We start from the raw sequence: 27,802 nt of genomic DNA, 5'->3' as shown, positions 1-27,802 counted from the left end.
TTATTAAACATATCAACAAATAAGAACAAAAAAAAAACAAACAACAAAACTTTAAATATCTTAAACATTATTAGTAAACACTTTTGCATTGATAATTCGATTTCCTTCCTGTTGGTGTCATAAAACAGCATTAAAATTAATTAGCATGCGGGCAATTTGAAATTAGGAACGTACTGGACCGCGTGTTAGAATTGATTTCCAGCAGAAGGAATTCACAAAATATCCATTTTAAACTGATAATAGCATATGAATTAAACTGACGATGTGATGCACATTTTCATCCAGAAGTTGTTGATTTCAACAATTTATTGTTTTTAACAATTTTAATTGGTTGCACTTGGAAACTGGAAACTTTTTCTTGTCGATAAGCCACTCATTTTTCATTGGTCAGTTTCTTAATGTTTGCAAGAATGTAGCATCCAAAGATTTTAGTTTTCTGTAAAGAGATTTAAATTTAGTGACTCTCTAAAGTGTTGATTTAATGTTTCATATTGACGTACCAATTATTATAGACGATTTGAAGCAGTTCCAGTTAATTGTCCACCATTTTTTCATCGGTCAGCGTTTTAATGTTTTCAAAAATGTAGAATCCATAATTTTAGTTTTCTGCAAAGAGATATACATTTAGTGACCTCCTTAAAGTTTTATTTCATTTATTATTTTCACTTACCTATTTTTATAAACTATTTGGTTATTTGTCTAAAATTTTCCATTTTTTTTATTTCTTGCAATTGACCACGAACTTCGTTGCACAAATAAGTATTGAAAACCACATGGTTTTTTCGTTGCATTTTAGGGTAGTGTTTTGTCAAAGTTTTCTCATATTATCTTCAATACCTTTTCAAAGATTTCGTCAACATTTTGGCAAATTGGAAGTAATTCGCAAACAATTTGAGGATGTATTGAGGATGAGCTATTTCAAGTCAAGTTGAATTTATGTTGAAAATTATATTTACCCTCAAACTGAAAAGTTGTTGCATTTGAAAAACGCTCATCCTGTGTTTATTGGGAAAATGAACGTTTTTCAAATGCAACAACTGTTCAATTTGAGGGTAAAGGTGAGTATTAAGTTCGAGTTTAAGCCTAGTACTAAGATATCGTTTTCGCACGAAAAACTGTTATACTCCATATAAAAAACGTTAGCGCGGAATAAATGCGAAATCTTTGTTTTGAGCATTTTCAAAAACATATTTATACAACCCTGGATTTTTCGCGCGAAAAAATAGGCAGGTATATTATTTCGCATAAATAAGTTAACATCTCTGGGCTTGAGACCCTATTTACGGAGATAAATGAAGATATTCGTTTTTCGCAAAAACGAACTTAGTACTAAGCATTAAGGTGAGTACTATGTTCGTTTTTTTCACCAAAACACTAAATTAAAAGTACAAAAATATTTATGAAGACTATTATATTTTTATCAAGTCTTATCAAATAATGGATGGAAAAGATCCAATGAATTGATTGATAATCATTTTATATTTCTAAATCAGGGTACCCTGCCAGCATTTTAAAGTTCCATTTCATCCTCATCGCTACCACAGACTCGTAAATGTCACCACAACCATCGCGAACTGTGATGGGGGAAGCATATCAAAAAGTACAAAATGTACATGAAAGTATTTTGCCATCACTACTGTTAGAAGAGCCATTTTATTTTTTGTGAAACGCCAAGCGCAACCAGCTTGTTATATTTTATTTAAATAAAAACGAAAATAAAGTTCTGAAAACATAGATATTACGCTTAAAATTGTGAAAGGTATATGGTGAACAATTTTCGACTTTCCAAATAGAATAAAGTGATCGTTTTTCAAATATTTTTCCAGGCACGCTGTCTCCATCGAAAATAAACAAACTGGCTGATAGACGCTGCAATATGTAACTTGCTACTTAAAACTCAACATCATTCTTTTATTAATGCAAAAAATTATGTTAAATGTGATGAGATAAACCGAAAAATGTTATATTTATAAGAAATTATAAATGTTTAATCAAATCAATAAACATCTACACAATCGTGTTTTACTTGACCACAATGATTCTTCTACAATTACTTTAAAATGCACTTTTTCTGATAGTTTGCAGGGGTTCTTATTGGTGTCCTTCGAAATTGATCTAAATAGGCACCTAATAATTGCACTGATGAGAAACTTTTTCGTAGTAACTTGGCGTGGTACAACTTCTCAATAGTGACGGCGCTTTTCCGACGAGTTTTTGATGTCGTATATGATTGTTTTCGACGTAGTGGGGATTCTCAGAAGCGCCCCCAAATTCAAAAAATGTTGGCAGGGTAGTGGCTCGATTTACACACACACGCATACAAAATAAATAATTTGAAAAAGAAGAAGCAGGCGAAGTTATTTTACAAATTTCTTTGGAATTAAAAAACTAATTTTACAGTGCTGCATTTTATTTTTTGGAACATAGCAATTAATTCTTGTGATTCCATTCATTGCTACCTCGGTACTATACATGTTGGTTGAAGTGCTAATGCTTGTTTTGGAACATCAATTGCTGTGCCTCCTTTTGTTTAAATTATGTTTTGTGATTATTATCCCGATGCCCAGTACAAATGAAACGATTGTAAAATATAATTCACCAAATAAAGCTTTTATTTTGTTAACATTTGTGTTTAAATTTCATCTTATATATGCACATTATTTATATTCTACCATATAGTAGGGATCGGCTAGATATTGTTGCTAGTTTATTATGGAAATACAACTCCATGTTATACTTTGTTTTATCAATCATCAGATTACATTTTTAAATAATAATCAGATCCACTCTTGTGTTATAAATTCACAAAAATCAGTTTAATAAATAAATTATTTCTTAATTCACATTGCAAATGGCGCCATGTTACTACTACGCGAGTTACGTCAGTTTTTCAACTCGAAAAAAACGACTGTTTTCGACGTAGTGGGGATTCTCAGAAGCGCCCCCAAATTCAAAAAATGTTGGCAGGGTAGCGGCTAAAGGTTCGAGTTTAGCCGCTAAAATCGTCATTTTTCACTATTACTTTTCTTTAATAATCCACTTTAAAGAATACAAACTTTGTGAAAATTTGCTTTGGGCTATTCCCCATCAAGTTATAATAAAATTTGCAACAAATATTTATTTGTTTGCCTTTTTTTCTACTGATTTAGTTTTCATTTTAGCGATTTTAGCGGCTAAACTCGAACTCAATACCCACCTTAAAGGTGAGTACTATGTTCGGTTTTTTCACCGAAACACTAAATTAAAAGTACAAATATATTTATGAAGACTATTATATTTTGATCGAGTCTTGCCAAATAATGGATGGAAAAGATCCAAGGAATTGATTGCAAATAATTTTATATTTCTAAATTAGTTAATTAAAAACAGTAACCGTGAAAACAAGGTGGGTTTCAGCTTGAAAACTGAACATAGTACGGTATGTGGCCATTACGGTTTGGTATTAATAAATTGATTCACGTTACCTTTTAATTTTGGTACCACTTTATATCAAATAATTTACATCCGGTATTATTGTGGTATTAACTATCACAACGCCGTAACACATGATATGTAGACGTTGCCACCAATTGTAATTGGTCGCCTTGGTAGTTTAGTTTTTTTTTCATGTGGCTTGTAAAGGCCGGTATGCACCTCTAGCGAAATTTTCGGTAGCAAAAATTTATTTAAGTCTACAACAAAAAAACAGGGCTGTGTACACAAATTTTAAACCAGCTAATCGCTTTTAAAAATTGTTAATATATGTTCCAAATATTCCTCAAATAAATTGTTTATTATTTACAGACCTTTTAAAACTTTTACGCACACAATAATTGTAATAAATTAAATGTTTGCTGCCCAAATATGCTTTTGACAACCCTGTTATTTTCATTAGAGGTGCGTACCAGCTTACGAAATTGAACGCTACCGAAAATTTCGTTAGCATAAATAGCAATGCATTTCTTATGGGAATGAAATTTTTCGCTAGAGGTGCATACCGGCCTTAAATAACAATAGTTTGGGATAAAGGTAGGTACTATGTTCGGTTTCCGCAGCGAAATCCCATACAAAACCAAAAATGCGAAAAACTACCGAAATATTTTTTCATTTGTGATACTTTGTTTTTTTCGAGTTGAAAAACTGACGTAAAGCGCACAGTCCCTAATTAGATCGTGTTAAATCCTTTCATATGTTGAGATTAGTTAGTTTCAAAACATGGCGCCATTTGTAATGCGAATTAAGAAATAATTTATTTATTCAAATGATTTGTGTTAAATTATAATGCAAAAGTGGTTCGCGTTGTTATTTAAAATTGTTATACGATCGATTGACGAAATAAATATAAATTGGAGTGGTATTTTCGTAATAAACTAGCAACCACCATCTAGCCGCCCCCTACTACATGATCGAATAGAAATAATGTATATAACATGAAATTTATAGAAAAATGTTAACAAATAAAGCTCTATTTAGCGAAGTTCACTTTACAATCGTTTCTTTTTACTGGGCATCGGGATAATAAACACAAATTATGCTGTCATTTCATGGTAAATAAAGGGTGATTCTTTTGAGGTTAGGATTTTCATGCATTAGTATTTGACAGATCACGTGGGATTTCAGACATGGTGTCAAAGAGAAAGATGCTCAGTATGCTTTGACATTTCATCATGAATAGACTTACTAACGAGCAACGCTTGCAAATCATTGAATTTTATTACCAAAATCAGTGTTCGGTTCGAAATGTGTTTATCGACAAATTTTGTTCAGCGATGAGGCTCATTTCTGGTTGAATGGCTACGTAAATAAGCAAAATTGCCGCATTTGGAGTGAAGAGCAACCAGAAGCCGTTCAAGAACTGCCCATGCATCCCGAAAAATGCACTGTTTGGTGTGGTTTGTACGCTGGTGGAATCATTGGACCGTATTTTTTCAAAGATGCTGTTGGACGCAACGTTACGGTGAATGGCGATCGCTATCGTTCGATGCTAACAAACTTTTTGTTGCCAAAAATGGAAGAACTGAACTTGGTTGACATGTGGTTTCAACAAGATGGCGCTACATGCCACACAGCTCGCGATTCTATGGCCATTTTGAGGGAAAACTTCGGAGAACAATTCATCTCAAGAAATGGACCGGTAAGTTGGCCACCAAGATCATGCGATTTGACGCCTTTAGACTATTTTTTGTGGGGCTACGTCAAGTCTAAAGTCTACAGAAATAAGCCAGCAACTATTCCAGCTTTGGAAGACAACATTTCCGAAGAAATTCGGGCTATTCCGGCCGAAATGCTCGAAAAAGTTGCCCAAAATTGGACTTTCCGAATGGACCACCTAAGACGCAGCCGCGGTCAACATTTAAATGAAATTATCTTCAAAAAGTAAATGTCATGGACCAATCTAACGTTTCAAATAAAGAACCGATGAGATTTTGCAAATTTTATGCGTTTTTTAAAAAAAAAAAGTTATCAAGCTCTTAACAAATCACCCTTTATAAAGGAGGCAGTGCTATTGATGATGCAGTACTATGGTTGCAACGAATGGAATCACAAGATAATTTGCTATGTTCCAAAAATAAAATTAGTTGTTATGAACAAAGTTATACCAAAAATAAATGGTAAATGTTAATGCCACATAAATAAAAAGTTATACCCTATACAGGGTTTTATAATTTAGTGCATATGTTTGCAATACCCAGAAGGAGACGAGATAGACACATGGTGTCTTTGGCAAAAATGCTCAGGGTGGGTTCCTGAGTCGATATAGCCATGTCCGTCTGTCTGTGAACACATTTTTATAATCAAAGTCTAGATCGCAATTTAAGCCCAATCGACTTCAAATTTGGATCAGAATAGAACCCTATTGATTTTGGAAGAAATCGGTTCAGAGTTAGATATAGCTCCCATATATCGTTCGCCAGATATGTACTTATATGGGGCCAGAAGCCAAAGTTTTACCCCAATTTGGTTGAAATTTTGCACTAGGAGAACAATTAGTAGTATAGTCTAGTGTGCCAAATTTTATTGAAATCGGTTCAGATTTGGATATAGCTCCCATATATCATTCTTCCGAAATCAGGGTAAATCTCAGACGCCTGAGATTTACATTTTATCAATTCAATTTTATTACGTGACTGAGATAGACTCTGGTATAGAACTCTAACATTCCTTTGTGACGAATTATAAGTCGGGAACAGTGACTTTGGCTTAGGAACTACCCTTGAACGTGAGTTATGGGCTTAAGTTTATTGAATTTGAATATGAACTTTACATTATACACTATACTTTCGTTTGACAAAAAATAATAAGGAAGTAACAATATCGTAAGACGAAGAAAAAAATATATATGTGAGAAAAAAAACTAGATGAAAATTTATTGGGTATGGAGTGGTGGTATTAAGTATGAGAAATGGTATGGTTTGTATTTCCATGATGGCTGCACAAAAACCTTTCAAAGAGTTGTACAGACAGCCACCACATGTATGAGTTTTTGGGTAAATCAACATGACCTTTTATTTTAACATGGATTTTCGATGTATTGAAGCGGCATTGTTCTTTGCGTGCATGATAGGGAAATTCATTTCAAGTTCAAGTCCTAAACCTCCAATTTTCTCAATGGCATCATAAGCATTATCGGGCAAACCACCATTACAAGCTGAATCTGTTGTATCACAATCTAATAATTCCTGCTCGGAATATTGTTCCAGTTTATCAGTCCTGACATCATGCAAATCTTCGACATTGCCGGTAACACTAAAAGCCCAGCAAGAGCCACATTGACCTTTTCTCTCCAATCGAATTCTTTGGGCAATTCAATGTCTGGAATTTCAGTTTTAGGGGTTAAAGCAGCATTACCCTCATCTCGTTGCCACATGCCGGTACGTTGTTTATATTCGGTACTGGTCAAATCAGCAAATTCAGTGATACAATATTTGGCACTACCACGCTCATTTGCATTCAAATCCTGTATGATTTTTAAATTTTGCTTGAAAATTCTCATACGCATTTGTCTTTCCATGGTGGTGTGATAACGACCATTTTAAGATATTCGACTTTATTCAAACTATGGTGATTTTGTTCCTTATGTGTCTTCTTTTCGGCATATTCCAATGAACGAGTTGCGTTTTTCACCAATTGTTTTGTTGCTGAATCCGTTCAGCAATTGCTTCGGATGTAAAAGTTTGCATAACAAATTCACGGAATCCATTTGGATTATTATTGTCCAGTGCTTTGTGAGATTTGGTTCAAAACAATTCAAAAACTGGTAGAAAAACACTTCAAAAAATTATTATGAATGCGTGTATGTAAACAATCAGCTGCTGCGTATGTATACGTAAAAATATTATGACGTTTGGCGATGTTGTCAATTAAATTGCTGAGAAATAAACGCAGAATAGTTCCAAAATAGCTGTTTTCTTCGTTCGAAATCTATTGTCAACACTCTAATTTTTCAACGCGAAAGAATGGTTAAGTGAAGTTTTTTTCGTGCCAACAAACATAGTACCCACCTTAAGATGACGAAAATTAAATGAATTCAGTGAATATAGCGAAGTATAGGTAAGTATAATATTTGTTAGCATTATTTATGTTTTCTAATTCGATCATCCTTTAATTAGATGCGCAACTGACATACAAAAACCTTCCAAATACAACAACAGACGACTTGAGGGATGCAGTGCCTGAATTGCGACATGGAGCTGAATTGGGAGAAAAACTTTGTATGGAGAAATGATTAGGTTTTTGTATGTATGTTATGTATTAAATGAAGTACGTAACAAAGACATTTTACGTGTGTTTTATTAAACTAAATATTATTAAACGAATACCATTCGGGTATTTGGTAATACCGCACTGTTTATACATCATTACCTTTATGGTATAAATAATAGTACCGCTTAGGTATTATTTTCAACACCATATTGGTACTTTCATGCTTTGCGTAGCGCCTGTACCATTCGGTATTGATATTGTACCATACGGGGTTGGCTAACTATCAATAACGTACGGTATCGATTTGAGCCCGTATGGTAATAATTTTTCTATGTTCGAGTTTAGCCGCTAAAGGTGGGTATTAAGTTCGAGTTTAAGCCTACCCTGCCAACATTTTTTGAATTTGGGGGCGCTTCTGAGAATCCCCACTACGTCGAAAACAATCATACACGACATCAAAAACTCGTCGAAAAAGCGCCGTCACTATTGAGAAGTTGTACCACGCCAAGTTACTACGAAAAAGTTTCTCATCAGTGCAATTATTAGGTGCCTATTTAGATCAATTTCGAAGGACACCAATAAGAACCCCTGCAAACTATCAGAAAAAGTGAATTTTAAGGTAATTGTAGAAGAATCATTGTGGTCAAGTAAAACACGATTGTGTAGATGTTTATTGATTTGATTAAACATTTATAATTTCTTATAAATATAACATTTTTCGGTTTATCTCATCACATTTAACATAATTTTTTGCATTAATAAAAGAATGATGTTGAGTTTTAAGTAGCAAGTTACATATTGCAGCGTCTATCAGCCAGTTTGTTTATTTTCGATGGAGACAGCGTGCCTGGAAAAATATTTGAAAAACGATCACTTTATTCTATTTGGAAAGTCGAAAATTGTTCACCATATACCTTTCACAATTTTAAGCGTAATATCTATGTTTTCAGAACTTTATTTTCGTTTTTATTTAAATAAAATATAACAAGCTGGTTGCGCTTGGCGTTTCACAAAAAATAAAATGGCTCTTCTAACAGTAGTGATGGCAAAATACTTTCATGTACTTTTTGTACTTTTTGATATGCTTCCCCCATCACAGTTCGCGATGGTTGTGGTGACATTTACGAGTCTGTGGTAGCGATGAGGATGAAATGGAACTTTGAAATGCTGGCAGGGTAGTTGCGTATGTATATGTAATCATTTCGTGACAGTCTGTGATGTTGTCAATACATTTCGACGAAATAAACGCAAAAAAGTCCCAAAATGGCTGTTTTTTCCCCTCAAAATATATTGTCAACACTATCATTTTTCAACGCGAAACAATGATTGAGTGGAACTTTTTTCGCACCAACAAACAGAGTACCGGCCTTTAGATAAAAAATTTTGCTATATGGCTGGTCAATTGATTCAATGGAGTCGTCTTATTTATGGGATGGAGGGTAATTGCAAAAACAATGTACAAATCCATCGAATCAAATATTCTTTTTGTACTCGATGAAACATTTGCATGAGCTATTTAGTAATCTATCCAGAAAATCTTATCCAATGTACACTTATAATGCTTAGTACTAAGTTCTTTTCTGGGTCTCAAACCCAGGGATGTTAATTTATTTATGCGAAATAATATATTGTTTCGTGCGAAAAATCCAGGGTTGTGTAACTATGTGTTTGAAAATGCTCAAAACAAAGATTTCGCATTTATTCTGATAGTTTCAAGGGGCTCTTACCCTGCCAGCATTTCAAAATTCCATTTCATCCTCATCGCTACCACAGACTCGTAAGTGACACTGCAACAATCGCCAACTGTGATAGTATTTTGCCATCACTATTCGCATGGAAGTATTTTGCCATCATTATTTTTACAAGAGCCATTTTATATTTTGTGAAACACCAAGCACAACTAGCTTCTTATAATTTATTTAAATAATACGATAATGAAGTGCTGAAAACACAGTTTTTCGCTTAAAATTGTGAAAGGTATATTGGTGAACAATTTTTGGCTTTCCAAATGGAATAAAGTAATAGTTTTTCAAATATTTTTCCAGACACGCTGCCTCCATTGGGAATAAAAGCACTGGCTGATAGACGCTACAACATGTAAATTGCAACTTGTAACTCAACTTCAATCTTTTATTAATGCATAAAAATATGTTAAATGTGATGTGATGGTCGTATAAATGTTATATTTATGAGAATTTATAAATGTTTAATAAAATTAATAAACAATCGTGTTTTACTTGACCACAATGATTCTTTTACAACTATCTTAAAATGCACTTTCTCTGATTGCTTTAAGGGGCTCTTATTGGCGTCCTTATAAATGTATCCAGAAGGGCACCTGATAAATGCACTCATGCGATACTTCTTTGTAGTAACTTGGCGTGGTACAATTTCTCAATAGTGACGGCGCTTTTCCGAGGTGTTTTGGATATCGTATACGACTGTTTTCGACGTAGTGGGGATTCTCAGAAGCACCCCAAAATTCAAAAAATGCTGGCAGGGTATTGGCGGCATTCTAAATTTATCATAAAAGGCACCAAATAATTGCACTCATGCGATACTTTTTTGTTGTAACTTGGTGTGGTACAAATTCTCAATAATGACGGCACTTTTACGAAGAATTTTGGATATCGTATATGACTGTTGGAATTCTCAGAAGCACTGCCAAATTCGAAAAATGTTGGTAGGGATAAGCTAGTTTGCTTGTGAGTGTGCTTGGCAGTATTTTTTCCTGCCAAGTTCCGTTGCTCTTATAGTTTGGTTTGTCTATGCATGTGTGTGTGAGAGATACAATAGACAAAATGGAATCAGCTGGCTTATGATTTGGCTTTTTCGCATCGTTATTTGAACCACTTAACTTATGACAAACCCAACTATACACGATTATTCGCCATCTTAATACCTTTCATTTAAGTACCAACAACGATAACTCGAGATAAAACTAAAAAGAACGGGATATCTCAAAAACTGTTCCATACAAATTTTACATTTTTTTTCGAATTCAGCAGATCAAAATACTTAAGAAAAGTCGACTCTCGCCAGTGTACACTAGCAGTGAAAACCATGTGTGGAATGAATTTCAAATGTTCTGTTACATTTTTTAAATGTATATAGTGTTACGTTTTTATAGTTAGGCGTTTTTAATTACCCGTCAATTAAAATACTGTTAGTTTCAATAACGATAATCTACAATTTATTTACTATGACTAATTCACTTTACAATTCGTTCACACTGATGTTATTCGTTTGACGCTTTAATTAAGACTGACTCGTTAGCAACATGCGAGCGCTTTTATATATGACGATATGGCAATGCGAGAATATTCTGGCAGCACTACAATATTCTGGCAACGCCAGAACATTCTTTGACAACGCTAGAAGAATCTACGACCATTAAGTTATTCATCTGGTGTCTGCAAACACATATACACTCACATAGATATATGCTCGCATTACTACAACACCAATGACAATAGACAATAAGATGAAATGAGAATTCAAAATAACAAAGCAAAGGGGTTGTTATACTATGAGAGAGTAAGAACTTACATTTCGATATGAAAATAAGCAAACAAAAGAACATAAAAGAAATTCAGGAAAGTACCAGGAAATGAATAGATGATTCCAACAAGTGATAACGAAATTTTATTGTTACAATTTGAAATTTTAAATTAACGGAAAATAATTTAAATAAACTTAAATCTATTGTTAATCTTAAATCTTAAATTGTTAACAACATTGTTACGTAACAATATTGTTACGAATTTGATAATTATAGATTTAAGTTTATTTAAATTAGTTTCCGTTAATTTAAAATTTCAAATTGTAACAATAAAATTTCGTTATCACTTGTTGGAATCATACCCAACAAACACAAGGATGAGCATTTTTCATAGGTAACGCCATATAAATTTGATAGCGAATCCCATCTTCAACATTAATTCAAAAAGCCTTGCAAATTGCTTGCTTTCAACAAATTTTCCAATAGGTTTGAAGCATTAAAATGAAATTTAGTTTGAAAAGTTGTTGCTAATATGTTGAGAAATTGTTGCTAACGTGTTGTATTCTACTGTTGAGGGTAATGCCTGTTTTTTTGTTGAGAACGCGATTTTCTGAATAATTTCTGAAATTGAATTCTAATCTAATTCTTTGAAAAAATGTTTGAAAGCGTATTGAATATAAACATTTCTCCAATGCTTGTGTTTATTGGGTATATTCATTTTCTGGTACTTGCCTGCTTATTTTCATATCGAAATGTTAGTTCTTACTCTCTCATATGCGAGCATATATCTATGTGAGTGTATATGGCAGCCACCAGATGAATCATAGATAATTAAGTAATAGATGACCCATCGGTGTCAAACGCAGTCTGACAGTTCCCAAAATGAGGAATAAACGAAGAAAATAGGGGGAATTACAAATTCTCTCTTAGATTCGTTTTTACAATTTTCCTATTTTATCCACAATTTGAACATTTTTGATACACTAGATGATTTATAATGAAATTATAAAAATTACAAAAGTTCATATTTGAACAAAAAATTGCGACTAAAACAGCGAAAATACAAAATTTAATTCTGAGCAAATTTTTTCTTTGCGAAAAACACAAAGCAAAATGTCAGAAAATTCATTTGGGCTTCTTCAATATTTTCTAATCGGAGAGCGACGGGCCATCTATTAGTTAGGTTATCTATGAAATGAATAACTTAATGGTCGTAGATTCTTCTAGCGTTGTCAAAGAATGTTCTGGCGTTGCCAGAATATTGTAGTGCTGCCAGAATATTCTCGCATTGCCAAACCGTCATATATAAAAGCGCTCGCATGCTGCTAACAAGACAGTCTTAATTAAAGCGTCAAACGAATAACATCACTGTGAACATGGCTGAACACGAAGGTTAAATCATGGGCCCATATGATTACAATTTTTTTATTTCGACAAAATTTTAAGATGTCAAAATCATATGTTTATGGTGATTGCAGCTCTTCAAATGACAATGCATAGCAAATGCATCTCAAACAAACTCGCGCATTCATAGCTGGAGAATTATTCAAAGATGACTTGAGTATCTTGATAACATATTCCAGACCCAAAATACCAAGCACATCAGTTTTTAAACTGCATCATAAACTGGTTTTGTTAATAGATGGCGAAGATCCATTTGACTGACTTTCATTCTTAACTTTGGTGGGTATTATAGTCTTATTTGTCTCATATCAGCGTTCCTCGGATGAATTATCCACTTCACAATCACTCATAGGTGACGCAATTAAATTTGAACCTTTATTTTTCTCTGGATTTGAATTATATTTTCAGGGAATTGAAAGAATAAATAATTGTCACTTTTACCAATGCCATACGATTCTTTTATCAGCTGATTTTGACTTCTTAAAATTGTAAACAACATATTGAAATTTGTTGTTTTTGTTTCGTGATTCAACCTCCTTACTCAGCCATGAGTGTGAACGAATTGTAAAGTGAATTAGAGTAAAGTCATTGAAATAAATTGTAGATTAACAGAACAGTATTTTAATTCACGGGTAATTAAAAACGCCTAAATATAAAAACGTAAAATCGGTGTTGGAAGTGAAATAACGGAAAAAAAATCAACAATGAATTTTAATGAGCTTCGTGTGGCAGACCTAAAAAAGGAATTGAGCAAACTGGAGCTGCCGACAACAGGCAATAAGGCCCAGCTTCAAAAGCGTCTACTGGAAGAGTTTTAACGGCGTAATATGGACATTGCGACGCATGAGTTTGATTATAAGGAAGACATTGATGAATCAATATTCGTCAATACCAGCAGTGTAACAGGTTGGCTGATAAGTCCCCGGTCTAACAAAGAAAAACACATTTTTTTGTCAAAATTCGTTTTTATTATTCAATATAGTTCCCTTCAAGAGCGATACAACGATTATAACGACCTTCCAATTTTTTGCTACCATTTTGGTAGTACTCCTTCGGGTTTGCCTCAAAATAGGCCTCAGTTTCGGCGATCACCTCTTCATTGCAGCCATTTTTTTCCCTGCGAGCTTCCTTTTGAGGTCTGAGAACAAGAAAAAGTCGCTGGGGGCCAGATTTGGAGAATACGGTGGGTGGGGAAGCAATTCGAAGCCCAATTCATGAATTTTTGCCATTGTTCTCAATGACTTGTGGCACGGTGCGTTGTCTTGGTGGAACAACACTTTTTCTTCTTCATATGGGCCGTTTTGCCGCGATTTCGACCTTCAAACGCTCCAATAACGCCATATAATAGTCACTGTTGATGGTTTTTCCCTTCTCAAGATAATCGATAAAAATTATTCCATGCGCATTCCAAAACCAGAGGCCACTACTTTCCCAGCAAAAACTCCTATTACCAGGTATGAGTACAAGTATGCCTGCGCAAAATTGGTAACAACTTCCTCGTACATATATCAGTAGCAATACTTTTACATGGGCATGACATTGGAGGAAAGTACTTCCGTGCAAGCATACCAGCAGTTGAAAAATAAGTACTTCTTCGCATGCATACCAGCTCTCCAAAAATAATATCTTTACCATAAAGATACCCAAAAAGTGCGAACTCACCCCTGTTGTATTGTAATCCAACACACTATACCACGCCACTCCACGACATGGATCTATTCAATGATGTTATTTTGTAATATAAATTATGTACCATACAACTTTAGAAAACAAAGGTATATTTTATTGGCAATTTTTTTCTGAAATGTAATTTGGCATTACTTATCGCTACTATTAACGGTGCCCACTGTAGAGCCGAACCCGGTCCTCAAGATATGATTTTGATTACCGGTATTAATAGAAAGAATCACTTTTTGCCTACACAGGTAAGTTATTATTTATAAATCCCAGGTAATACTGCAAGTAGTAACTTTTTGATTACCGGTATTACTGAAATAATCACTAGTGCTTACCCAGTTTTTGCTGGGTTGCCAGCGCCTTCCTCCGTGCTCATTTCACCACGCTTGAATTTTGCATACCAATCAATTATTGTTGATTTCCTTAAGGCAGAGTCTGGAAACTCATTATCAAGCCAAGTTTTTGCTTCCACCGTATTTTTCCCCTTCAGAAAACAGTATTTTATCAAAACACGAAATTCCTTTTTTCCCATTTTTTTCATAATAACAAAAGTTGCTTTACAAAAGACGCTCTATCTCACAAACTAATTGACTTACATACGTCAAATTTTGACACGAATCGTTTGAAGGTTGGTACTATATAAAAATAATATGCATTTAATGCTAGCGACGCCATCTTTGTGCCAGACCGGGGACTTATCAGCCAACTGTTAGAAATCCCGTATGTGGCTTCGAGTATTGTGGATTACACATCAATGCTCAGTGTTTCGAGCAAAATGATGGAGGAAAACTCTAGAAAAATCATGGATGAGAATTCTAGAAAAATGGATGAGAATTCTAGAAAAATGGAAGAAAATTCTAGAAAATTGCTAAAAGAAAATGCCCTACAAATGGAAGCAAGAAGAAAATTGGAAGAAAAATTCGACGAAAATTCTAGAATTCTCAATGAAAAACTACAACAAATTTCTGAAGACATGGAGAAACGTGTGGACCATATAGAAAATCAAATTGTGGAATTGGATAAGCAAGTTCTTTCCGTGGATGAGAAAATTATGGTTCATGATGAGAAGTTTCTACACATCGAGAAAAAAATGTCTGAGTTGTAAATTAAAGGTGGTCCAGTGCGCGTCATCGAGGGCTCAAAAATCAAAACTCCTGTTTTCGATGGCTCAACGTCATTTGATGTCTTAAAATTCCAATTCGAAATGGTTACTTGTAGAAATTTGTGGAATGACGATGATAAAGCAATTGAACTTCTATTGGCATTAAAGGGCAATAGGTTAGATTAGGTTAGGTTAAAGTGGCATCCCGATTAAATTTCAGGCTCACTTAGACTATTCAGTCCATTGTGATACCACATTTAACTAAAAGTACCTATTACATATGAGCACTTCTAGTCTTAACCACTGAACCTTCTCTGTTATTTACTTTTGTGGAACCAACCAGATTGCTCCAAAAACATTAACGAACGTTAACGTTTTCCAGGTCCGACAGTAATCTTAAGCTATATGCTAAAAGTTGCTTGCGCTTTACACAAAAAGCAGGACACTCACACAAGAGGTGTTTAATTGATTCCTTTTCCTCCACATCATGACAGCTTATACAATAGTCATTATACTTCGCACCTATAGTTTTTGCAAATTCGCCTATCAGGCAGCGACCCGTTATAGCAGATATCAGGAGTCTTGAGAACACTAGCATATCTAGTGTGCGGTTTAAATTAAAATGGGGCCATATTTGCTTGGTGTCGTTACAACCCTTGCAATTTTCCCATCGAATATTGGCCATCATAACAGTCTTCTCACGCAGTAAGAGCTTGCAGGTGGCCAGAGGCATACCAACAGATTCTAGTTCCCCTGGAATATGTAAGGTAGTTCCTAGCTTTGCTAACACATCTGCTTCGCAGTTCCCCGGTATATATAGCCAGGCACCCATATTAGGTGAATATTGTACTGCTCAGCCATCTCGTTGAGAGATTTGCGGCAGTCTATGGCCGTTTTCGAGTTAAGGAACACAGAGTCCAAGGATTTTATTGCAGGTTGACTGTCTGAGTATATATTAATGCCAATATTTGTTGGAACATTACTTCTCAGCAAATTCGCCACCTCTCTTATTGCCAATATTTCAGCCTGAAAAACACTACAGTGATTAGGTAATCTTTTCGCTATTCGAATTTCCAGATCTTTAGAATATACTCCGAACCCCACTTGTCCATTCAATTTGGAGCCATCAGTATAGAAATCTATATATCTTTTATTCCCCAGGTTCTGTGTACACCACGCCTCACTGTTGGGGATTAGAGTCTCAAACTTTTTGTCGAAAAGTGGTTTTGCCAGGGTGTAATCCACTACGTTAGGCACATCTGGCATTACTTTGAGGACCGAACTATGACCGTAACTTTTTTCCGACCACAGCGATAGCTCGCGCAACCGCACAGCCGTTGTTGCAGCTGACTGTTTGGCCAAAATGTCTAAAGGCAATAGATGTAGCATGACATTAAGGGAGTCTGTTCCTGTCTTACTAAATGCGCCTGAGATACATAAGCTCGCCATACGCTGAACTTTATCTAAACAAGTCGGTTTCTGAAGTGCCGGCCACCAGACTACAACACCATATAGCATTATAGGTCTAACTACTGCCGTGTATAGCCAATGCACAATTTTTGGTCTTAGTCCCCACTTTTTCCCTATTGCCTTTTTGCACGAGTACGAAGCTACCGTGGCTTTTCTCGCCCTCTCTTCAATATTAAGCCTAAAATTCAGCTTCCTGTCCAAAATAACGCCAAGGTATTTTGCACACTCACCAAAGGGAATTTCAGTACCCCCTAAGGAAATGGGCCTAACCGTGGGAGTTTTGCGATCTTTGCAGTACATGACTATTTCTGTCTTTGCTGGATTTACACCAAGACCATTATCTTTCGCCCATTTCTCAGTCATCCGGAGAGCTCTCTGTATAATATCTCTGATTGTGGATGGGAATTTTCCCCTGACTGCTAGCGCCACATCATCTGCCACCACTTTTATCCTTTCTTTTTCTAGAGAAACCAGAAGGTTGTTTATAGCAACATTCCAAAGAAGAGGTGATAGAACTCCTCCTTGGGGAGTGCCTCTGTTCACATACCTTTGTATGTTTGCTTGCCCTAGTGTGGCTGAAATACGTCTCTTCATTAGAAGTTCGTCTAACAGCCTAAGTATACCTGGATCAACATTCAGAGTTGTCAGTCCATTTAATATCGAGCTCGGATAGACATTATTGAACGCCCCTTCGATGTCTAGAAACGCCACGATTGTGTATTCTTTGACAGATAGTGAGCTTTCAATAAATCTGACTAGTTCATGCAATGCGGTCTCAGTAAACCTGCCCTTCGAGTATGCATGCTGTCGTTTCGAGAGCAAATTTGAATCCACGCTAGTTATAAGATATATGTCTATCATCCTCTCCAGGGTCTTAAGTAGGAATGAGGATAAGCTGATTGGTCGGAAATCCTTCGCACTACAGTGAGAGGCTTTTCCTGCTTTAGGTATGAAAACGACTTTTGTTTCCCTCCACTTTTCTGGAATATATGCTAAGTTTACACATCGTTTATATATCACCGTCAACCAGGGGATAATTCTTTCAGCCACTGCCTGTAACTCCGCCGGAGTAATTCCATCAGGTCCAGGGGATTTGAATGGTCCAAAGCTATTTAAAGCCCATTTTATTTTAGATTCCGACACAATTTCCTCGATAGGAAATGATCGCTGAGCCTCTGTTACACCGCCGGAACATGGTTCAACCGTCTGATTTTCAGGGAAGTATGTGTCCAAAAGTACCACCAACGTCTCCTCACTGGACGTTGTCCAATTTCCCTCCGATGTTTTAATGAAACCTGGAGCGGTGTTAGTGGATGCTAGTACCTTCCGTAGTCTGGAAGCCTCTGACGTATTCTCAATACTGCTACAGTAATCATCCCAAGAGTTTTGTTGAGACCTTCTCAGTTCTCGTTTATATGCTCTCAGATTCATCTTGTAAGTGTCCCAATCCTCCGGAGCTCTTGTGGACTTTGCTTTGTTAAAGAGCTTCCTGCAGGATTTCCTCATATTACTTAACTCCGTAGTCCACCATGGCGGCCGATTTTTCCCCTTGGCTTTCCTCTAGGGCAAGCAGCTTTCAGTGAAATGTTGAAGGCCTTAGTAATCCGCTCCACTGCGTGTTCGATATCTTGCACAGTGCTCATATTTGTCTCCGGCATTTCCGGTATCATCAAATTGAACGATTCCCTACACCTATTCCAATCAGCTTTCCTAACATTTGGCGGAAATATGGTCTTTGAAGTACGAACAGCCAATCTGAAACTGATGTAGCGATGATCTGAGAAGCTATGTTCCCTCAAAACTTGCCACTCAGATATCTTATCATTCAGTTCCGGAGAGGTCAACGTTACGTCCAAAACCTCTTGTCTGTTCCTGGTGACGAAGGTTGGTGCATCTCCCTTATTGCAAACTACCAGGTTAGTACGCAAAATAAACTCTATTAGCGACTCTCCTCTTGCATTAGTATCACTACTTCCCCAAATACTATGATGTGCATTTGCATCGCATCCCATAATGAATTTTGTCTTTGTTTTTAGTGACTCCTCAACTAAGGTCTTAACGGCAAAGGGTGGCATCTCCCTATCATGTCCCATGTAGACCGAAGATAACCAATATTTGCATGTGGATATCTCTAGACTGGCTACGACAGTGTCTGCATTGCTCAATGAGGGAAGCAGAAACAAGTTTAGTTCGTTTTTAGCAATTATACAGGCTCGATTTATATCGTTACCGGTATTATGCAAAAGTTTGAAACCCGGAGTGCTTAATTCACAGATCTTGTTCTTATATATGTATGGTTCTTGAATAAGAACTATATCTATGTCTCCTTTCATCAGGAGAACGTTTAAGGCAGCACAAGCGACCTTACAATGGTGAAGATTTATCTGGAGGAACCGTAGAACCATCCAAATTTTCAACCACCGTCACATCAGCCGCTTCAATTGAGTCATCAAGGGCTTCCTCTTCACAGATCTCGGTGACTCTCGCAACAATCCGCGGTTCAGCTTTGGTGAGGCTTGAGCCTGTAGAAACTTCCCGCATATGATTTTCGCCATAGTCTGCAGGTTTTATGTCTCCTTCGGCTTCGCTAGGAGATGTTTTCACTGCTGACTCTACCGGAGGCTTGTCCGTTTCGGAATCCTTTGGCTGATCGCTTTTGTATACCTTCATATGGATATCATGAAAGCCATAACTTACACGTCCTTGGGACTGGGCTAGATGTGGCAGCGACTCTATATTTAATATAAACACCGCATGTCGTCTTGGTCCATCCACCTCATCCGATCGACCAACCTTCCAATCGGCGGTTGGAATATCTGGGTTACATTCTTTTAGTCTCTCTAGTATTGACTCAGGATCAGGAGGGTTTGCCGGTATCCATGCATGTGCTCTAGGTTTAGCCGGTATGTCTTTTTTATCGACTAACTCCAAAGCGGCTCCTTCCCAAGCTTCACCAATTAGCATCAATGCAGCTTTAAAGCAATCCATAGACCTCTGGTCCGCAAAAGCTATTAACTTATATCGTCCTTGATACCATCCAGCATCTTGCCGTCGAGGACTTGGTCCGGGAAACTTTTTTCGCACCTCTGAGTAGACACCAGACATCGCGTTCTCAATTTCCCCCCATTTTTGCCTTGGAATCATACCGTCCAATGCTCCTTTATTAATAATAGCCGTCACAAGGCTGTCTCTTGCAACTGAGGCAAACGATCTTTGATCCCGTTTAGAGGATGGCAGCTCATCCGGTGATCGTTCCCTTTTTCCAGCTTCAAGAATTCCTTGAGCCCATTTTAAGGAATCGCTTTGCTTAGCCGACAACGTGCTTGGGTCGACTGATCCTAATTTCTTTAGGATAAACAAAGCATTTCTTCGTTCCTTGAATCTCTTTCGAGAGGGATTGCCTCCTTTTGATGTCGTCACCTTAGAAAAGGTTCGACTTGCCAAAGTGTCACCGCCAGTCGACCCGTCTACAGGTCGACTAATTGGGCTTGACTCTTGGTCGCTGCCCAAATGTATAACTTCAGTCGTTACCCGTCCACTGGGCCCTGAAGTTAGAACCCAGTGGATGACTTTGAATTTCGCTGCATGGTGGTTTATTATTTCCATCACACGTGAAATTCGTAATAAGTACTTATTAAAGGGCAATGCTGCTGATGTGATACAAAGCATTCCCGATGCTTCTAGAAATAACTATAATGAAGTAATAGCGGCACTTCAACGAAAGTATGGTGGAGAGCACAAGCACGACATCTTCAGAATGGAATTGCGAGAAAGAATCCAGAAATCGAATGAAACCCTACAAGATTTTGCAACAGAAGTTGAGCGGTTGGTGCTATTGGCATACCCAGGAGAGAGTCAACCACTTGTGGGCCGCATCAAAATTGAGACCTTTGTGAATGGCATTCGAGACCCAGATATAAAATGTGCAACATATGTGTCACAAAAGGCTACATTCGCAGAAACAGTAACATTTGCACTTGCACAAGTGCATTTGTGAATTTGAGGCACAGCCTCAAATTCACAAAGTACGCAGAGTAGAGACCGAGTGTGAAGAATCGAAATCAGTCATTGAATTGGTAAAAGAGGCTCTAAGGCAAATAATGCAAGAAATGAAACAGCAGGCAAATAAATCTAGAATAAAATGCTATAACTGTGATAAGGCTGGACATCTTTCCCGGGAATGTAAAGTGTGGCGTAAAACGTCGGGGTCAATCTCGCCATCTCCATTAAACAATAATCATAAGAAGGCGACCACAAAACCAAGCGACTCAAATTTAAATTTTGCGAATAATAGAAAAGGTGGCAAACAAGTTATTGACCAAGCCTTGACACCAGTGCTGCCGCTACTACTTCAATCGAAGTATTTTGCTTCATTTTCACAAAATTTACTTCGTCACTCCTTCTTTCAAAAATCTGCTTCACTTTTTGTTCTGCTTCAAATTTTTAAATTTTTCCCCATATTACCTAATTGTTTTTCCTATTCCTTTAATTACGATGAACATAGCGGTTTTAATCATTGAATTATTAACCGATGTGGACCAATTTTTGCATAGTTGGTTCTCTTAGAGCCTCCGCAAGCCAAATCGGGGGATCAGTTAATATGGGGGCTATATATAATTATGGACCGATGTGGACCAATTTTTGCATGGTTGTTAGAGATCATATGCTGAAGCCATGTACCAAATTTCAGCTGGATCGGATGAAATTTGCTTCTCTTAGAGTCCCCGCAAGCCAAATTTGGGGGTCCGTTTATATGGGAGCTATACGTAAAAGTGGACCGATATAGCCCATTTGCAATACCATCCGACCTACATCAATAACAACTACTTGTGCCAAGTTTCAAGTCGATAGCTTCTTTCGTTCGGAAGTTAGCGTTTTTCAACAGACGGACGGACATGCTCAGATCGACTCAGAATTTCACCACGACCCAGAATATATGTACCTTATGGGGTCTTAGAGCAATATTTCGATGTGTTACAAACGGAATGACAAAGTTAATATACCCCCCATCCTATGGTGGAGGGTATAATAAAATGAATTCTATTGTTTGTTTTCAAAAATGTATGCTACTTCAATTGTATTCAATCTACTCCACTTTTTTCCAAAATCTACTTCACTCAATTTGTCACTAGAGGCAGCACTGCTTGACACGAAGGCATTGCAATCTAGAAAGCACACACTTCTCGAAAGCTGAACCAAAGGAGACAGTTGTAAATGTCAGGCAGTTACATATCGAATCTGGCATAGACTGGTCAATAGAGCAACGTAAAGATCCCATTCTGAGAAAAATTATTTCGGCAAAAGAAGAAAATAAGAGACTCAGCAAGAAAGACGTCGCAGCCGAAAGTCCACTTATGAAATCATATTGGGCTCAATGGGATAGTTTAGTTCTAGTCAATGGATCTCTGCAACGTAAATGGGAAAGCGAAGATGGCAATAGCAGCCGAAATTTGATCATCGTACCGGATTCCAAAATAAGAGACGTTTTGGAGAAGTTCCATAATGGTCCCAGTGGAGGTCATTGGGAATAACCAAAACAGCCGAGAAAGTGAAGCAACGATTCTACTGGGTTGGATGCCAGAAACCAATTGCTGAATGGGTAGCCAATTGCGAGAAGTGCATGAAGGCGAAAGGTCCAACAAGGCAAAGTCGAGGTCCTATGCAAGAGTATAGACCAGGAGCTCCGTTTGAAAGAATAGCAATGGACGTGGTAGGCCCTTTCTCAGTAAGTGATTCTGGAAACCGTTATGTACTTGTGGTCATGGATTACTTCAGCAAATGGCCGGAGGTGTATGCAATTCCAAACCAAGAGGCAAAACCGATTGTGGATGTGGTCAACAAAAACTGGATATGTCGCTACGGTGTGCCGTCCGAGATTCACTCAGACCAGGGAAGAAATTTTGAATCGGCCATATTCAAAGAGATGTGTGAATCCCTTGGTATCAAGAAAACGAGGACTACGCCATTACATCCACAATCCGATGGCATGGTAGAAAGGTTTAATCGCACTCTGGAGGAACATCTTCGAAAAGTGGTGGACAACGGCCAGAGGGACTGGGACGAGCATATACCAAAGTTTTTGCTGTCCTATAGATCTGCCATTCATGATTCCACCTCTCGAACACCGGCCAATGTTCTATTCGGACCTGAGTTGAAGTTGCCTGGAGATCTGATATTCGGCGTTAAACCTAATGAGCTCGCCATGGAAGAAAACAGAAACGACATCCCAAACACTTTCGGTGAAGTTCACGAATCAGTGCGCAACAAAATAAAAATGGTCAGCAATAGAATGAAGGCGAGATACGATCGTGCTGTAAATACTGAGGGCTTTAAAGAAGGACAACTGGTTCTGCTATTCAACCCGCAACGAAGGAAAGGATTATGTCCTAAACTACGAACACAGTGGGAAGGCCCATATAAAGACATCAAGAAGATCAATGATGTTGTATACCGCATTCAAAAAGACGACAGCCCAATGTCAAAGATGAAAGTCGTTCACCTGGAACGTTTGGCTCCTTACGGAACAGGTTCTGTGCCTGTTCGGGACGAACAGGCTTAAGCGGGAGGCAGTGTTACGAATTTGATAATTATAGACTTAAGTTTATTTAAATTAGTTTCCGTTAATTTAAAATTTCAAATTGTGACGATAAAATTTCGTTATCACTTGTTGGAATCATCTATTCATTTTCTGGTACTTTCCTAAATTTCTTTTATGTTCTTTTGTTATTTTGCATTATCATTTCATCTCATTGTCTATGTCATTGTTATTGTTGTTGTAGTAATGCGAGCATATATCTATATGAGTGTATATGTGTTTCGCAGGCACCAGATGAATAACTTAATGGTCGTAGATTCTTCTAGCGTTGTCAAAGAATGTTCTGGCGTTGCCAGAATAATAACGAGAAAAATAACGAGTCTGTCAAACGAATAACATCAGTGTGAACGAATTGTAAAGTGAATTAGTGTAAAGTCATAGTAAATAAACTGTAGATTAACGTTATTGAAACGAACAGTATTTTAATTGACAGGTAACTAAAAACGCCTAAATATAAAAACGTAACAATATTAAGAGTGGCCGTTTTGTGCCTTTTTGCTTTGTAATAGAAAAATAAACAAAATTTCCTTTAGTTTGGTACATCATTTTACCCATAAATCTATATTTTTCACAGAGATTTGATAAAATTAAACCTAACGTTGGTAGTGTCTGGTTAGACGTGTGAGTCACTGTATATGGAGTATAACAGTTTTTCGTGCGAAAACGTGATCTTAGTACTAGGCTTAAGCCTACATTAAACCTAGTACTAAGATCACGTTTTCGCAAGAAAAACTATAAATAAGTCAACATCCCTGCGTTTGAGACCCTATTTACGGATATAGATGAAAATATTCGTTTTTCGCAGAAACGAACTTAGTACTAAGCATAGATAACTAAGTAATAGATGACCCATCGGTGTCAAACGCAGTCTGACAGTTCCCAAAATGAGGAATAAACGAAGAAAATAGGGGCAATTACAAATTCTCTCTGAGATTCGTTCATACATTTTTCCTATTATATTCACAATTTGAACATTTTTGATACACCAGATGATTTAAAATCAAATTAAATATTCAAGAGTTTATAGTTGAACAAAAAATTACGAATAAAACCGCGAAAGTATAAAATTTAATTTTGAGCAAATTTTCTCTTTACGAAAAACACAATACGAAATGTCAGAAAATTCATTAGAGCTTCTTCAACATTTTCTGGTCGGAGAGCGATGGGTCATCTATTACTTAGTTATCTATGGTTCTAAGCATTAAGGTAGAATCATAAGTCAGCTGGGGGCTAATCACGGCATTCGATATCGAATTCATAATCGTATCGAAAAAATTGTCGATACGATTAAAAGTTTGGATCACGGGATTCGATCGAAATTTGATGCAATTTCAGAACAAAATGAAATTACAAAATTAAGTTAAGCGTCACAAAATAGAATGTAGAAAAAAAAACATTTTTTTGGAGGTTTCAAACTAAAAAGTAAATTGTATTGCATTATATCTTATGGACCCATATCTCTTTTTACATTCCTTCGAATTCCTTCCTAATTGGGGGATGAGATGTATATATAATAATTCGGCGACAAATAAGGAATAAAAGTGCACATTGTCATTGGTGTAAGTACATGGGTTTGAAATGGTGTGCACTGTTAGAAAGTCACCTTTTGCAAGCTCAATGGACGATTTCGTCTGACGAAGGAAGCGTTTTGGTGGCATGTCAACGTCAATTCTATCACTTTACAATCGTCTGCCGTCTTAAATATTTTTGTGAGTGGAAGCCTTCATAATTCACTATTCTTACAAGGTGGCCCAGAAGCGTTATGTTGTCACGGAATGGTACGGCATTTGGTTGATCACAATCTCTTGGATATCGATCTAGCATGTGCACTTTATATATATGGTTCTTTGCCAAGCTAGGATGCTCGCTCCCGAACTCGACTATGACCAAAATTATCTTTTCTTGGAGTTGCATTAGTCCTAAATATTCACAAAACAAGTGAAAATGTTTTACGATTGCAATTTACCAATCGAAAAAATTGTCGATCCAAAAAACTCGATATCGACTCCCGTGATCCGAAAAATTTAGATTTCGATCAAAAGTTCTCGATATCGAATGCCGTGATTAGCCCCTGATTCCATTTTTTTATTGTATCTCACACACACACATTCATAGACAAACCATCATATAAGAGCAACGGAACTTGTCAGGAAGAATTACGGCCAAGCACACTCATAAGCAAACTAACCAATAAGAACTAGCTTGTCCCTGCCAACATTTTTTGAATTTGGCAGTGCTTCTGAGAATTCCAACCACGTCGAAGACAGTCGTATACGATATCCAAAACTCTTCGTAATGCGCTTTACAGACTATCAGTTATTCCGGACGACAGTACTCGTGTCGCTTTACAGACTATCAGTTATTCCGGACGGAATGTCGGTGTTTGTAAAGAATCTTACAGTGTGTCGGATCGATACGACTTGTCGGCGATGACTAAATAATCGGTAAATGTGTTATCGATCCCATAAACATGCAGCAGTATCGATTATGCCTTCGGACTTAACTTATAATGTGCACCATATATGGGATATGTTCGACACGAGCACTGTCGTCCGGAATAACTGATAGTCTGTAAAGCGCATAAAATAATGGTGTTAAGTTACAAGTAGCAAGTTACATGTTGCAGTGTCTATCAGCCAGGATTTTTATTCTCGATGGAGGCAGCGTGCCTGGAAAAATATCTGAAAAAATATCACTTTATTCCTTTTGGAATGTCAAAAATTATTCACCAATATACATTTCACAATTTTAAGCGAAATAACTATGTTTTCAGCACTTCATTATTGTTTTTATTAAAATAAATTATAATAGGCTAGTTGTGCTTGTTGTTTCACAAAATTTAAAATGGCTCTTGTAACAAAATACTTTCATGTACATTTCGTACTTTTTGATACGCTTCCCTCATTACAGTTGGCGATTGTTGTAGTGTCTCTTACGAGTCTGTGGTAGTGATCAAACCTCTGCAACGAATAAACAAGCGAATACTTCAAGCACACGCCACCCAATTCGAGTAGTAACTCCATTGTCCATTTCTCAAACGAGTGAAATATAAACCTTGCTCATTGTGAACCAAAACAAATACCCAGTAAAGCAAGCACCAAACAATGTTTTGAAGTATTCGAATGTAATCGGAATTCCAAATCCATTCGTTTTATAATTTCCATTTCTGTGTAGATGAAGTTATTTCGTTTTCTCAACTATAAGAGTATGCTACACACCATTCCTATTTTGTTTATTGTTGGCACATACAATAAAAGGCACAGACCCGCTCACAGCCTGCATTCATAGACTTCTGCCAATCAGCTGACCGACGATTATGTTTGTCTTTTGTTTGATAGTTACTTCGTGTCTCATACGAAGTTTCGTCGTTGCTAAAGCAAAGTATTCTATCTAAAAATGTTTTGATTTACTGGTATCGTGACGATTACTTCAAAACCAAAATATTGAAAAGAACTGTAAAACGATTACTTTTGAATGTGATGGCTCTGCAATCCTTGACACTGTAATCGCTTTACAGTGGTTTTGTTTTATTCATTAATCGAAGTATTCGTGGAGTGTATTGCCTTCACTAGAACATCGATTACTTCGAATAGGCTTGTGCAGTCCCTTGGTAGCGATGAGCATGAAATGGAACTTTGAAATATTCCCAGGGAGAATTTCAAAGTTATAAAGGGTGATTTGTTAAGAGCTTGATAACTTTTTTTTTTAAAAAACGCATAAAATTTGCAAAATCTCATCGGTTCTTTATTTGAAACGTTAGATTGGTCCATGACATTTACTTTTTGAAGATAATTTCATTTAAATGTTGACCGCGGCTGCGTCTTAGGTGGTCCATTCGGAAAGTCCAATTTTGGGCAACTTTTTCGAGCATTTCGGCCGGAATAGCCCGAATTTCTTCGGAAATGTTGTCTTCCAAAGCTGGAATAGTTGCTGGCTTATTTCTGTAGACTTTAGACTTGACGTAGCCCCACAAAAAATAGTCTAAAGGCGTCAAATCGCATGATCTTGGTGGCCAACTTACCGGTCCATTTCTTGAGATGAATTGTTCTCCGAAGTTTTCCCTCAAAATGGCCATAGAATCGCGAGCTGTGTGGCATGTAGCGCCATCTTGTTGAAACCACATGTCAACCAAGTTCAGTTCTTCCATTTTTGGCAACAAAAAGTTTGTTAGCATCGAACGATAGCGATCGCCATTCACCGTAACGTTGCGTCCAACAGCATCTTTGAAAAAATACGGTCCAATGATTCCACCAGCGTACAAACCACACCAAACAGTGCATTTTTCGGGATGCATGGGCAGTTCTTGAACGGCTTCTGGTTGCTCTTCACTCCAAATGCGGCAATTTTGCTTATTTACGTAGCCATTCAA

At 36.8% G+C, this 27,802-nt stretch overlaps 3 long non-coding RNA genes and 1 pseudogene across 3 annotated transcripts; 2 read left to right on the top strand and 2 right to left on the bottom strand.

Moving 5' to 3' along the window:
- Positions 1–1,647: 1,647 nt before the first annotated feature.
- Positions 1,648–2,050, top strand: LOC142236615 (uncharacterized). The gene is made up of 2 exons (XR_012722116.1): positions 1,648–1,759; positions 1,827–2,050. It is a non-coding gene; the product is annotated as an uncharacterized LOC142236615 (long non-coding RNA).
- A 4,124-nt stretch (positions 2,051–6,174) lies between these two features.
- Positions 6,175–7,180, bottom strand: LOC142235648 (cathepsin F-like; annotated as a pseudogene).
- Positions 7,181–7,288: 108 nt separating this feature from the next.
- On the top strand, positions 7,289–7,756 carry LOC142236318 (uncharacterized). Its single transcript, XR_012721983.1, has 2 exons — positions 7,289–7,530; positions 7,590–7,756. It is a non-coding gene; the product is annotated as an uncharacterized LOC142236318 (long non-coding RNA).
- A 6,594-nt stretch (positions 7,757–14,350) lies between these two features.
- Positions 14,351–14,767, bottom strand: LOC142233939 (uncharacterized). Its single transcript, XR_012721516.1, has 2 exons — positions 14,602–14,767; positions 14,351–14,545 (listed from the first exon to the last, which is right to left on the bottom strand). It is a non-coding gene; the product is annotated as an uncharacterized LOC142233939 (long non-coding RNA).
- Positions 14,768–27,802: the final 13,035 nt, after the last annotated feature.

This window comes from Haematobia irritans, chromosome 4 (assembly GCF_050003625.1).
Source record: "Haematobia irritans isolate KBUSLIRL chromosome 4, ASM5000362v1, whole genome shotgun sequence".
NCBI lineage: Eukaryota > Metazoa > Arthropoda > Insecta > Diptera > Muscidae > Haematobia > Haematobia irritans.
Note: the sequence above shows the minus strand (reverse complement) of the source record. Positions and strands in the feature narration are given on the sequence as shown.